Source organism: Notamacropus eugenii, chromosome 5 (genome assembly GCF_028372415.1).
Source record: "Notamacropus eugenii isolate mMacEug1 chromosome 5, mMacEug1.pri_v2, whole genome shotgun sequence".
Lineage (NCBI taxonomy): Eukaryota > Metazoa > Chordata > Mammalia > Diprotodontia > Macropodidae > Notamacropus > Notamacropus eugenii.
The window spans coordinates 273,352,873-273,365,042 of NC_092876.1; the positions used below are offsets into that span (position 1 = coordinate 273,352,873).

General features: G+C 37.4%; 1 long non-coding RNA gene across 1 annotated transcript in view; it reads left to right on the top strand.

Annotated features, from left to right (window-relative positions):
* Positions 1 to 12,170, top strand: part of LOC140509179 (uncharacterized) — a 61,269-nt gene that overhangs the window by 694 nt on the left and 48,405 nt on the right. The gene's annotated exons all lie outside the window — the stretch shown is intronic.

Sequence of the window (12,170 nt, forward strand, 5' to 3'; positions counted from 1 at the left end):
TAGAAGAAATGGAGTAACTCTTATAAATAACAAAAGAGCGAGAAAAGCAATGCTGGCGTATAATCTCAAAAATGGCAATAATATGTGTTTAAATCCAAGGCAAACTGTTCAGCATCACAGTAATACATGTCTGTGTTCCAACCACTGATACCAAAGAGGCAAAAGTTGCCTAGTTCTATGAAGACTTACAACATCTTCTAGAAATGATACCCAAAAAAAGTTACATTCGTTGTAGGGATTATAATGCTAAATAGGAAATCAAAAGGTAATTGGAATAACAGGTAAGTTTGTCCTTGGAGTACACAATGAAGCAAGATAGAGATTAATAGAATTTTGTCAAAATAATTCTCTGGTCATAACAAACACTCTTTCTCAACAACCCAAAAGATAAAACTACACATGGACATCACCAGATGATCAATATTGAAATGTGTGTATATACAAATAAAGATAGATAGATATACTTTGCAGCTGAAGGAGGAGTTCTATAGACCCAGTTAAAGAAAGACTATGACTCACATCTTGAACTTTTTATTGCAAAATTCAGACAAATTAACAAAAATAGGGAAAATCACCAGACTACATAGATATGTCCTAAATAATAACCCTTGTGAATATGAAGTAGAAGTGATGGGTAGTGTTAAGGGATTAGATCTGGTAGATGGAGTGCCTGAAGACCTATGGACAGAGGTTTTCAATGTTGTATGAGAGGCAACAACTAAAAAAATTCCAAAGAAAAAGAAGAACAAAAAAGCAAAATGTCTATCTGATGAAGCTTTACAAATAGCTGAAGAAAGAAAGGGAGAGGGAAAGGAAAAAGGGAAATACATATCCAACTGAATGCAGATTTCCAGAGAATAACAAGAAGGGATAAGAAACAATACAAGATGAAAGACAAGATATTTTCAAGAAAATTGGAGATATAAAGGGAATGATTTGTGCAAAAATGGTCATGATAAAAGATAAAAATGGTAGGAACTTCACAAAAGTAGAAATGATTAAAAAGAGGTGGCTAGAACATATGGAAGAATTATATAAGAGAAATCTCAACATCAGTGATAAACACAATGGTGTGGTTACTGATCTAGAGCCAGACATCCAAGAGGATGAAGTCAAATGGACCTTAGGAAGTATTGCCAACAATTAGGCTAGTAAAGGTGACAGAATTTCAGCTGACCTATTAAAAATCTGGGGGGGAAATGATTGTGTTGAAGTACTGTACTCAAATTGTCAGTAAATTTAGAAAAATCAATAGTGGTCAACATATTAGAAAACATATATTTACTTTCAAATCTTAAAGAAGGACAATGGCAAAAAATGTTCCAATTACTGAATGATTATGCTCATTTTACATGACAACAAAGTTATGCTTAAAATTCCAGAAGCTAAGCTCTAGCAGCATGAGTACTGGGAATTATCAGAAGAGCAGATTGGTTTTTAAAGAGGCAGAGGAATTAGAAACTGGATGGAGAACATTTGATGGATTATGGGAGGGCAAGGGAGGTTCTTTATTTTATTTTTTATTTATTAATTTATTAATTTTTCTTTTTCAACATTCACTTTCACAAGATTTTGAGTTCCAAATTTTCTCCCCATCTCTTCAATCCCTCCACTCCAATACAGCATGTATTATGGTTGCCCTTTCCCATAATCTATCCTCCCTTCTGTCACAACTCTCCCTTCTCTTATCCCCTCCCCCACTATTTTCTTGTAGAGCAAGATAGATTTATATACCATTACCTGTATGTCTTATTTCCCAGTTGCATGTAAAAACAATTTTTAACATTCATTTTTAAAACTTTGAGTTCCAACTTCTCTTCGTTCCTCTCTCCCTACGCACCCCCATTGAGAAGGCAAGGGATTCCATATAGGTTATACATGTGCAGTCATGCAAAATACTTCCATAATTGTCATGTGTAAAAGACTAACTATATTTCCCTCCATCCTATTCTGCCCCACCCTTATTCTATTCTCTTTTGATCCTGTCCCTCCTCAAAAGTGTTTACTTCTAATTACCCCCTCCTTCCATTTGTCCTCCCTTCTATCACCCCTATACTTCTTATTTATCCACTTTCCCTCTAGATTTCTATACTATATTGAGTGTGCATGTTATTCCTTCCTTAAGCCAAATCCAATGAGAGTAAGGTTTACTCTTTCCCTCTCCCCTCCATTGAAAAAGATTTTTCTTGCCTCTTTTATGTGAGAGATAATTTATCCCACTCTATTTCTACCTTTTTCCTTCTCCCAATATATTCCTGTCTCACACATTAATTTTATTTTTTTAGATATCATCACTTCATATACAACTCACCCTGTGCCTTCTGTGTGTGTGTGTGTGTATGTATGTATATATATATATATATATATGTATATATATATATATGTATATATATATATACATATATATATATATATACATATATATATATATATATATATTCCCTGCAACTACCCTAATACTGTGAAAAGGCTCAAGAGTTACAAATATTACCTTTCCATGTAGGAATGTAAACAGTTCAACTTTAGTAAGTCCCTTATGATTTCTCTTTCCTGCTTACCTTTTCATGCTTCTCTTGATCCTTATATTTGAAATTCAAATTTTCTATTCAGCTCTGGTCTTTTCATCAAGAATGCTTGAAAGTCATTTATTTCATTGAATGACCATTTTTCCCCTTAAGTATTATGTTCAACTTTTTCTGGGTAGTTGATTCTTGGTTTTAATTCTAGCTCATTTGACCTCTGAAATATCACATTTAAAGCCCTCTGATGCCTTAATGTAGAAGCTGTTAATCTTGCGTTATCCTGATTGTGTTTCCACAATACTCAATTGTTTCTTTCTGGCTGCTTGCAATATTTTCTCCTTGACCTTGGAGCTCTGGAATTTGGCTACAATGTGTTCCTAGAAGTTTTCCTTTTGGGATCTCTTTCAAGAGGAAATCAGTAGATTATTTCAAAATCTATTTTATCCTCTGATTCTAGAATATCAGGGCAGTTTTGCTTGACAATTTCTTAAAAGATGATGTCTATGCTCTTTTTTGGTCATAGCTTTTGGGCAGTCCCAAAATTTTTAAATTGTCTCTCCTGGATCTATTTTCCAGGTCAGTTGTTTTTCCAATGAGATATTTCACATTGTCTTCTATTTTGTCATTCTTTTGGTTTTGTCTTCCAATTTCTTGATTTTTCATAAAGACAAAGGTCTGTATAGTCAAAGCTATGGTCTGCTGAGTGCTGCAGAATCAACTCTTTTGAATTTGAAAGTCCCTTGGACAGCAAGGAGATCAAAGCAATACTTTGTCAAAGCAATACAAAGTCAATACTTTAAAAAAGTTAACTCACAATATTCACTGGAAGGTCAAATACTGAAGTTGAAGCTGTGGCAGCAAGCAGGATAGGATTTGTTTGTTTGGAGTTGTTTTCCAGGTTCAGGCTAGATTGTGAACATCTGAGGGTTCAGTTCTCTTTGAGCCCTGATGGTTCACAGATGTGCTGAGTCATGTGGGTTTCATGCCTGCTGACTCTGAGCCAATCACAAGCCAAGTCTTAGTTATATATAGTGGAAGATTAGTATTTCACTTTGGGGTTTCACTTATGAGAAGGATATTGTGATTACTTGGTTGAGACTCTGAGTGACCATATGTTCAGACTCCCTCTCCCAACTACTTAGATGTAAAGGCCATCTCAGTCCAGGAATGTATGTAAATTGTAAAGCAATATTGCTCTGATTCAGGCAGTAGAGCCCTGTCTGTTGGTTTTGATAAAGATAAAATGTTGTTTGTTGAATAGATGAAAGGCTTGGTAACTTTGGGAATATGAAAGATAAAAAGGTATGTTTGGAAGCATTTGTTTGAACTGATTAAAGTGATTGTTGACCCTTCAAAAGTTGCCTTTCCTTTTATAAATGCAGATTTAAGAACCTGTAATAGTAGGTTGTTATCCCCCCTCTCCCCTCACCCTGTGTATGTTGGGCTGCTTACTGATACAGAAGCTTAAATACTTTGACCACATAATGAGAAGATGTGACTCATTGGAAAAAACCTGATGTCGGGAAAGATTGAAGGCAAAAGGAAAAGGAGGTGGCAGAGGATCAGATGGATAGATAGTGTCGCGGAAACAATTAATATGAGCTTGGACAGATATCAGGAAATACTGGAGGATCAAAGGGCATGGCATACTGTGGTCCATGGGATCCTGAAGAGTTGGACATTTCTGAATGACAGAACAAAGTTATTAGATAAATGTTCTCTAACTCAAGCAAGTTACTACCAAGTGGCTCTGTTTACTGAACTATGTGACAGAAACCATGAGTAAGAGAAAATTAAGGAAGGTGTAGCAGTCAGTTAGCTGGTTTGGCCTCTGAAATTTTATGAACAAGCTTATAATTCATTAATACAATCACTTCCAGTGAGATACTCCCTCTACACACTGAAAAAAAGAAAGTAGATTGTCCACAGACAATATATGTCAGAAACAGGATTCAAACTGATGTCTTCTGGTCTCTGAAACTAACTATCCAGCATGCCTTGCTATCTCTCCAACCTTTATAATTTGTGAATTAAATTTGGCTGATTATAGCTTCTCTTTAGAACTGCCTAGTATTTTTGGAAGCATTTTATCACAATAAAGCATCCTCGGGTCTAAGATGTATACAAGATGCATTGAATATCTAAATTCTATCATAGAAATGTTAAAATATCAAGCTCTGTGCTGAACTGAGGAAAACAAGTTGCCATGACAACCATGGTGCCTATTCTCCTATTCTTGGACTGGGCATGTGCAAAATGGTGCCAACTTATTTGAGAGTACAATGGGAGTAAACAACAGAGGCAAGGCACCCTGTATTTTTATTTGTCTGATATTGAGAGGGGGAAGGGGAGAGGAAGGCAATTCCTTCTATATCATGGGATTTGTACAAGAGTTAGATATCTCTCAAGCAATTTTCAGTCCTCTGTTTTCAGAATAGAGGGGGATTATTAGGAGTATTGTACACAGCAAACATATCCTATTTAAGTGCAAACTAAAACTATATGGATCAGTAAACCGCTTAAATAAATCAATCTTTCCTCTGTGTTTTTTCTGACCCTGTAAGGTTGTGACAGTGTGAAGGATGGAACAGTACTAGATGCTTTAGCATCCATATTGATGTTGAATTCAATTCAACAGACATTATCCAGCACAGTTCTTAATAATTTATACAAGACACAGTGCTAGTCACTGGTGGTACAAAGACATAAGTGCAATAGTTCTTGCCTTCAAGAAGCTTATATTCTACTGGAAAAATACCACATACATACAGCTCAGTAAATACAAAGTATGTACAGTGCCATGTAAATTAATTTTAAGAAGAGACAGAGACAGAGAGAGATAGTAAAGAAGAAAAGAAAAAAGAAAGGAAGGAAGGATAAAAGAAAAGAAAGGAAGGGAGGGAGGGAGAGGAAGGAAGGAAGGAAGGAAGGAAGGAAGGAAGGAAGGAAGGAAGGAAGGAAGGAAGAGAGAAAAGAAACTAGCAACAGGGAGGATTCATTAAGAAAGGCCTTGTGGAGGAGATTGCTCCTGAACTGTGATTTATAGAAAGCAAGGGATTCTGGGAGGTAAAAGTGAAGAAGGATTGCAGTCCAAATATTGAGCAGAGAAGAAAGACAAAGATCACAAAAGTGATCCCTCCCTCCTCAAATGTCCCACAAGCACTCTTTGGGGCAGCTAGGTGGTGCAGTGGATAGAGCACCAGTGCAGGAGTCAGGAGGACCTGAGCTCAAATCTCACCTCAGACACTTGACACTCACTAGCTGTGTGACCTTGGGCAAGTCACTTAACCCCAATTGCATCATCCTGGGTCATCTCCAGTCATCCTGATGAATATCTGGTCACTGGATTCAGATGGCTCTGGAGGGGAAGTGAGGTTGGTGACCTGCACAGGCCTCACTCACTCAAAGCAAAGTCAAATGCAAGTCATGTCATCATTTCTCTGACGGCATGGTCTTCTTAGGCAACAAAGGATGAACACACACACAAGCACTCTATCTGAATCCTTCCTTGGCATTTATGTCATCTAACATTGTATCATAATTATTTTTAAATTTGCTATTTCCTATCCTCTCCTCCGTGATTCTAAGCTCCTTGAGAACAAAGACTGTGTCACATCTTTCATTGCATCCTGTTTGTTGAGGTCAGTTCGTTATCTCACCAACTTTCTCAAATTCAAAGTACCTAAAACTTGGTTCTTTCCTCTAATCTCCAAAGCCTGCCTCTCCCCATAACTTTACCATTTCTGTTGAGGTCATCACATCATCCCAGTCATCAACCCCTCAAGTCATTCTTGACTATTTATTGTCCCCCACTTCCTGCATCCCATCACTTTCCATGTCTTGATGATTTTGCCTACAAAAATGTTTTTCCCAGTCATTCTTTCATTTGCAGTTCCACTGTCAACACCCTAGTTTAGGTCTTTGTTTCCCCTTGTCTAGACTATTAGAATTGGCCTTAAGTTTTTCTCTTCTGCAATCCATGCTTCACACAGATTTACCTGTACAAAAACCTGATGTGTAATTCAATCCAATTTAGCTTATTAAGGACATACTCAGTGAATTGGGTGCTAAGACAGAAAAAAGTTGAAATAGTCCATGCCCTTTAGGAGTGCACATTTTAATGAGATGATACAACATTGTACATGAGTAAATAAATTAAAAAAATAAGCCAAGTTACAAAATTATTCCAAGAGGGTAGGAGCACTAACTAACTAACTAACTACGGTTATCAGGAAAGACCTTGTATAGGAGGGGCACCGGAGTTATACTTAAAAGGAAGCTAGTGTGAGGATCCCCATGCCAAGACCACCCTTCTCTTTTTACTATTTGGAGACCCCTGTTTTCCAGAGTTAAGGACCTTCAATTAGGTTGCAAACTGAGCTTGGCATAACAACAATCCTTTGTATTCACCCTCTGAATGAGCTCAGCTACAACAAAATCCCATAATTTTTTCTCACCACCTCCAGGTTGGTGCTGAGCTTGGACGAGCACCTATGGTATTCATGTTCCCATCACAAAGCCCTGATATGAATCAAACTTATCTCACTATTGCTGTTACCCCCTCATTGTCAGGGGTACAGCTCACTGTGTAGCGACTAGTACCTATATTGAGTTTACCCAAACTAAAGCAGTTCTCCTGCTAGAGGGTGTCCCAGCACTTGTGTCTACTTTCCCTCCTCCAATTATTAGCTTTTTGGTTTATTTTATTTTATTGGTTTGAGTTAAACATGGTTGTGATAACCAGTGAGCTTTTTGGTATTATCAGAGTTAACAATGTTTGCATAACCTCTGTGGGGAATGGAATTTCATGTGTGGGGAACAGTTAGCAAGCCAAAAATGATATGAAATAAGACCAGAAAGATACATAAAAATCATTTTATTGAAGGCTTCAAAGGCCAGGCTGAGAACTGTGTTTTTTTATCCTAAAGGAAATAGGGAGCTACTGCATCTTAGCAGAGATAAGGGACTCAGAGTGCAGACTGAGTCATCCTCCTCTTGTGCATGGCCAATGTGGAAATTTCCTTGATTATATATATTTATAACAGGGTTTTCTCTTTTTTTTTTTTCTCCATGGAGTGAAGTGGGTGACAAGGCATATTTGTGGGAGAGAAGGCATATTTTTTCATTAAAAAATAGAATTTAATTTAAAAGAGATAGGTAGAGGCATAGACATTTTTATGTTTACATATGTATTTTTATGTGCCCCCATTTGATGGTTTTATAAGGAAGGACTTAGGAGAAAAAATTTAAAAATCAAAGTCTATTTGTTGTTGTATTTGTCCATTTTGGAAGTGAATCAAAGAAATGATGACATGACTTGCACTTAATATTGCTTTGAGTGAGGGAGGGCTGTGCAAGGTCACCAGCCTCACTTTCACCTCCTGAGCCATCTGGATCCAATCTATTCCATTAACCGAGGTAAAACTTAAACTAGAGCACAGTTTACATGAGTGATGAGAAAGGAATGGATGGGAAAGATATTAGATATTATAGGAACTATATTGACTGGACTTGGCAGTTGATGGGAAATGTTGAGGAGGAGTGTGAAATTAAGGAATGAGTCAATATGGCAGCAGTATTGTGAACCTGGGTGACATAAAAGATGGCAATGCTCTCAAAAAAAAAGTTTTGAAAAGGGATAAATTTGGGAGAAAATATAAAGAATTCAGTTTTAAACATGTTAAGTTTGAGATTCCACTGCAATATGAACATGAGAATGTCCATTGGGCCACTGCTAATGTGGTACTAAAGCCCAGGAAAGAGGTTAAAGCTACATAAATAGATCTGGAAGTCATCTCTATAGAAGTGATCATTAACTCTATGGGAGATCATTAATTTAGAAGGTGTAAAGAAAACCTAAGAAAGGGTCTTGAAGGCTCCTCAAATCTAGTGGATAGGAAGAGGATGATTATACAGAAAAAGACTGGGAAAGAACAGTCAAAGAAATATGAGTGGAGTCAAGAGAGGAATATCTTGGAAGACAAGGAAAGAATTGTCAAGGAGGAGGGGATGAGCCACAGAGTCAAAGATGCAGAAAGGTCAAATAGAATGACAAGTGACAAAAGGCCATTGGATTTAGTAATGAAGGGATCTTTGGTATTGTTGGAAACAACTATTTCAATCACAAATTAGGACGGAGAAGCAGATTCCAAAGGAATGAAAATGAGTAAAAAAAAGGGAAGATTCGAGGCAATGAGTGTAAACTGCCATTTCTAGCATTTTAGCTGTGAAAAGAAAGAAGACAAATCATTATAGCTTTACAGGACAGGGAAACATGAAGGTTTCTTTTTTAATTGATATCCTTTGCTTTCCTATCACCTTTATTTCCAAATATATAACCCCCTCTCCTTATCCAGTTGGCTGTCCCTTTTGGTAAAGAATAGAAAATAAAAGGAAGAAGGGGGCAAGCATTTTAGCAAAATTAATCAACCTGTCTGCCCAATGACAGTATATTCCACACCTATAGTCCCCCCACTTCTGCAAAGGTGGAGGAAGATGTGATTTCTTATCTTTCCTTTGGGACAAGATTTGATCATTATTACAGGGTTCGGGTTTGGTTTTATTATTGTTTTATTGTTGCTCTTTCCATTTATGTTTTGCTTTCTGCATATTTTTTCATCTACAAAGGACACAGACATGCTGGAGATGGAAGCCTGATGGACAGAATGGAAATATTAGATTGTCTGTATTCGTTTATACAGAGAAACTATTCTTTAAGGACACAGTGTCACTTTAACCTGAATTGGAGGATGTCTATGTTTTGCACCCTCCTCTGGTGATCTGATTCATTTAAAACCTTTAGGTAGGGAACAAGCATGGGGAAAACTGGCTGCATTAGTTGTGAAAGATCTTGCTGCTTTCTATCCCCTTCCCAGTCCTTATCTTCTTTTCTTTCTCTCTCCCATTGACTTAGGAAATTCATTGGTTCAGAAGAGCTTGCAATGACCTTGCTTGTTGTTTAGGTGCTGTAGCCATAGGCTGAGGAGATATGATTTTAAAGGGACTCTGCTTTTCTATTTATACTTAGCTGAGATCAGGTGCACTGACAAAAATGGAATTTTGATGGGGTGACAAGAAGACAAAGAGAAGTAGTTTTTAGGAATAGAAACCTTTCAGGGAGGAGAAATCTATGTAATATGTTCCACTATAAGCACCCACGCTAGTGAAGCAATAAGTATAGGGAGGAGGTAAAATTAAAGAAGGAATAAGACTGCAGAAAAAAATGTTAAAAAATCAACAAAGGCACACTTCTACTCAAGGAAATCATGCTGATTTATTTGCACTGAACAAATTTAGACCTAGAAAACAGAGGATAATAATATTAAAAGTTAGCATTATTCTTCACTATCCACCCTATTATATATAACTTTCTCTATACCCAAACTCCTTTCAATGGCTTTCTGATAGCCCACAGTCTTCTCTTATAGGCACCAACATCCAGGATCACACTTACCATAGATCCTGGTACACCAGGATCCACTGAATGTGTCTTTAAAATCTTAGTTAAAGGTACCTTTCATACTGCTAACTTTGAATGCATTCAGTGCCCCTTTTCCCATTCAGTGCTTGTTATACCTCTAACAACACTAGCTCTCTTTATGGGTCAAAAGATAGCAGTAATAGCAATAGTAAAGTCAAAGCCAGCACTTATCTCTTCCCTCAAGAGGTTAATTACAGTAGTCTTGTTTAACGAGCATGGGTCAAGATGGTTTCCTTTGGGGATCATAGCTCCAAGAAAGTTAAGGCAAATTTTAATTGATAGAATTGGGAATGAACTAACTGTGTAAAGTTTAAAGAACTGCGTCTTCTGCTGCAAGTGAACATCTACTTCAAGTCAGTAGGAGGAAAAAGTCCTAGCTATAGTTGACTTTTTCTGCTTGGAATGATCACTTGGCCCTAGAACCAGTTGCTTCCTCTGAACTTGAAACTTGAATGACCAGGGGAAGAACCCCAGGGGAATGAAATGTTGAGATGGATAAGTGAATGCGATTCTTTCACCTCATGGACACTGATGGCTTTTCAAACTCAGTGCCTATGTTTGATCCCAATTCAGATTTCACTAAAGTTCAGTTAACTGATTATGTAGACCTCTGAGGTAGAAGGACAAGGGAAACAGAAGACTATGAACTATAGGATCTCTGTGATTTGAATATGTTACTTTGATACTCCATGAAATCATTTGGATAATGAAGTTGAACTAAATCTTTCTGAAGGATCCTTCCGTCTCTAGGATTTTGTGCTTCTGAGATACCAAACTCTCAGTCATCAGCTCTGTGAGGATATGTTAAGAGTTTTCCTTTTAGATTACTGGTGATTGGGGTCAACCATTTAGCATTCATTTATTCATTCACCAAAACTCTATCATGCCCCTACTATGTTCCAGGGACTATTCTAGACACCGGTTAGACAGAAATATAATTCCAATAGTCTCTTCTCTTAAGAAACTTTTATTCTACTGTGGAAATGTACATAAATTGGTAAGTACAAAATCATCAAAGTAAATACAATGTAAATTTCTTGAGGTGGGGTGAGTAGAAGAGACTACTGACACCAGGAAGATAGAGAAGGTCTTGGGTATCAGTGGCACTTGAACTGAGCTCTGCAGGAAGCTGGGGATTCCAATAGGAGTAGGTGAGGAAGGAGGGCATTCCAGGAAGGGGAAATAGATGGAACAAAAACACGGAGACAAGCAATGAACCGTAACAAATATGAGACAGCAAGCAAATCAGCTTGGCTAAAACTTTGAATCTGTGAGTGGGAATAAAGTGAAAACAGCTGTGACCAGGAGGTTAGAGAAAAGTGATGAAGGCTTTGAACATCAAATCAAAGTATTTGTATTCTATCCAGGAAGAAAGAAAGGGAGGAAGGAAGGAATGACTGAATAAACAAATAAAGAAATAAAGGAATTAGCATGATTAAACATTTATTGTTTTCCAAGAACTGTACTAAGTATTAGGGATAAAAATTTGACAGGGCAATACCATTAGCTCTCAAGGAGCCTGTCTCCTAGTCTTCTTATTAGGGGAGAGAACACATGGTGATAACTGACCTTTATATAGTGCTTAAAACTATGCAAAGTATTTTGCACTTTTTATCTAACGTCAGCCTTAGAGGACAGGTGTTTTTATTATCCTTATTATACAAATAAGGAAAATGAAGCTGATGGAATTGAAGTATTTTATCCAGGGTCACCCTGCAAGTAAATATCTGAGGCAGGTTTCAAACTCAGGTCTCCTTGACTCCATGTCTGGAACTTTAGCCACGATGCTAAATAATGCTCATGTAGGAGAATTCAGCTCCAGGGCAGATGGAGATGCCTAATGTCTTTAGGGCATAAATAGAGGGCAGATGATAAGAATTAGTGGTCTGTCATCTTACTAGAAGGATAGACATTGGTGATTCACTGCTCAGTCAAGAGATGTGACCAATTATATCCTCCCATTTGGGTGGGGTGAGGGGCGCAATTGGAGAGAGCTATCCTGTGATTTTTGAGAAAAAAGGAATAGATATAAGATCCAGAGTAGAATATGAGCTCTGTGTCCCTTCACCCAGTGATAAGAATGGAGTAAAAGCATCCAGCTTAGAGAAGCAGTCTAGCACTCATTGGAAAATGGCCAATAGAGGATGAAAAAAGAGAAAGGAATTGCT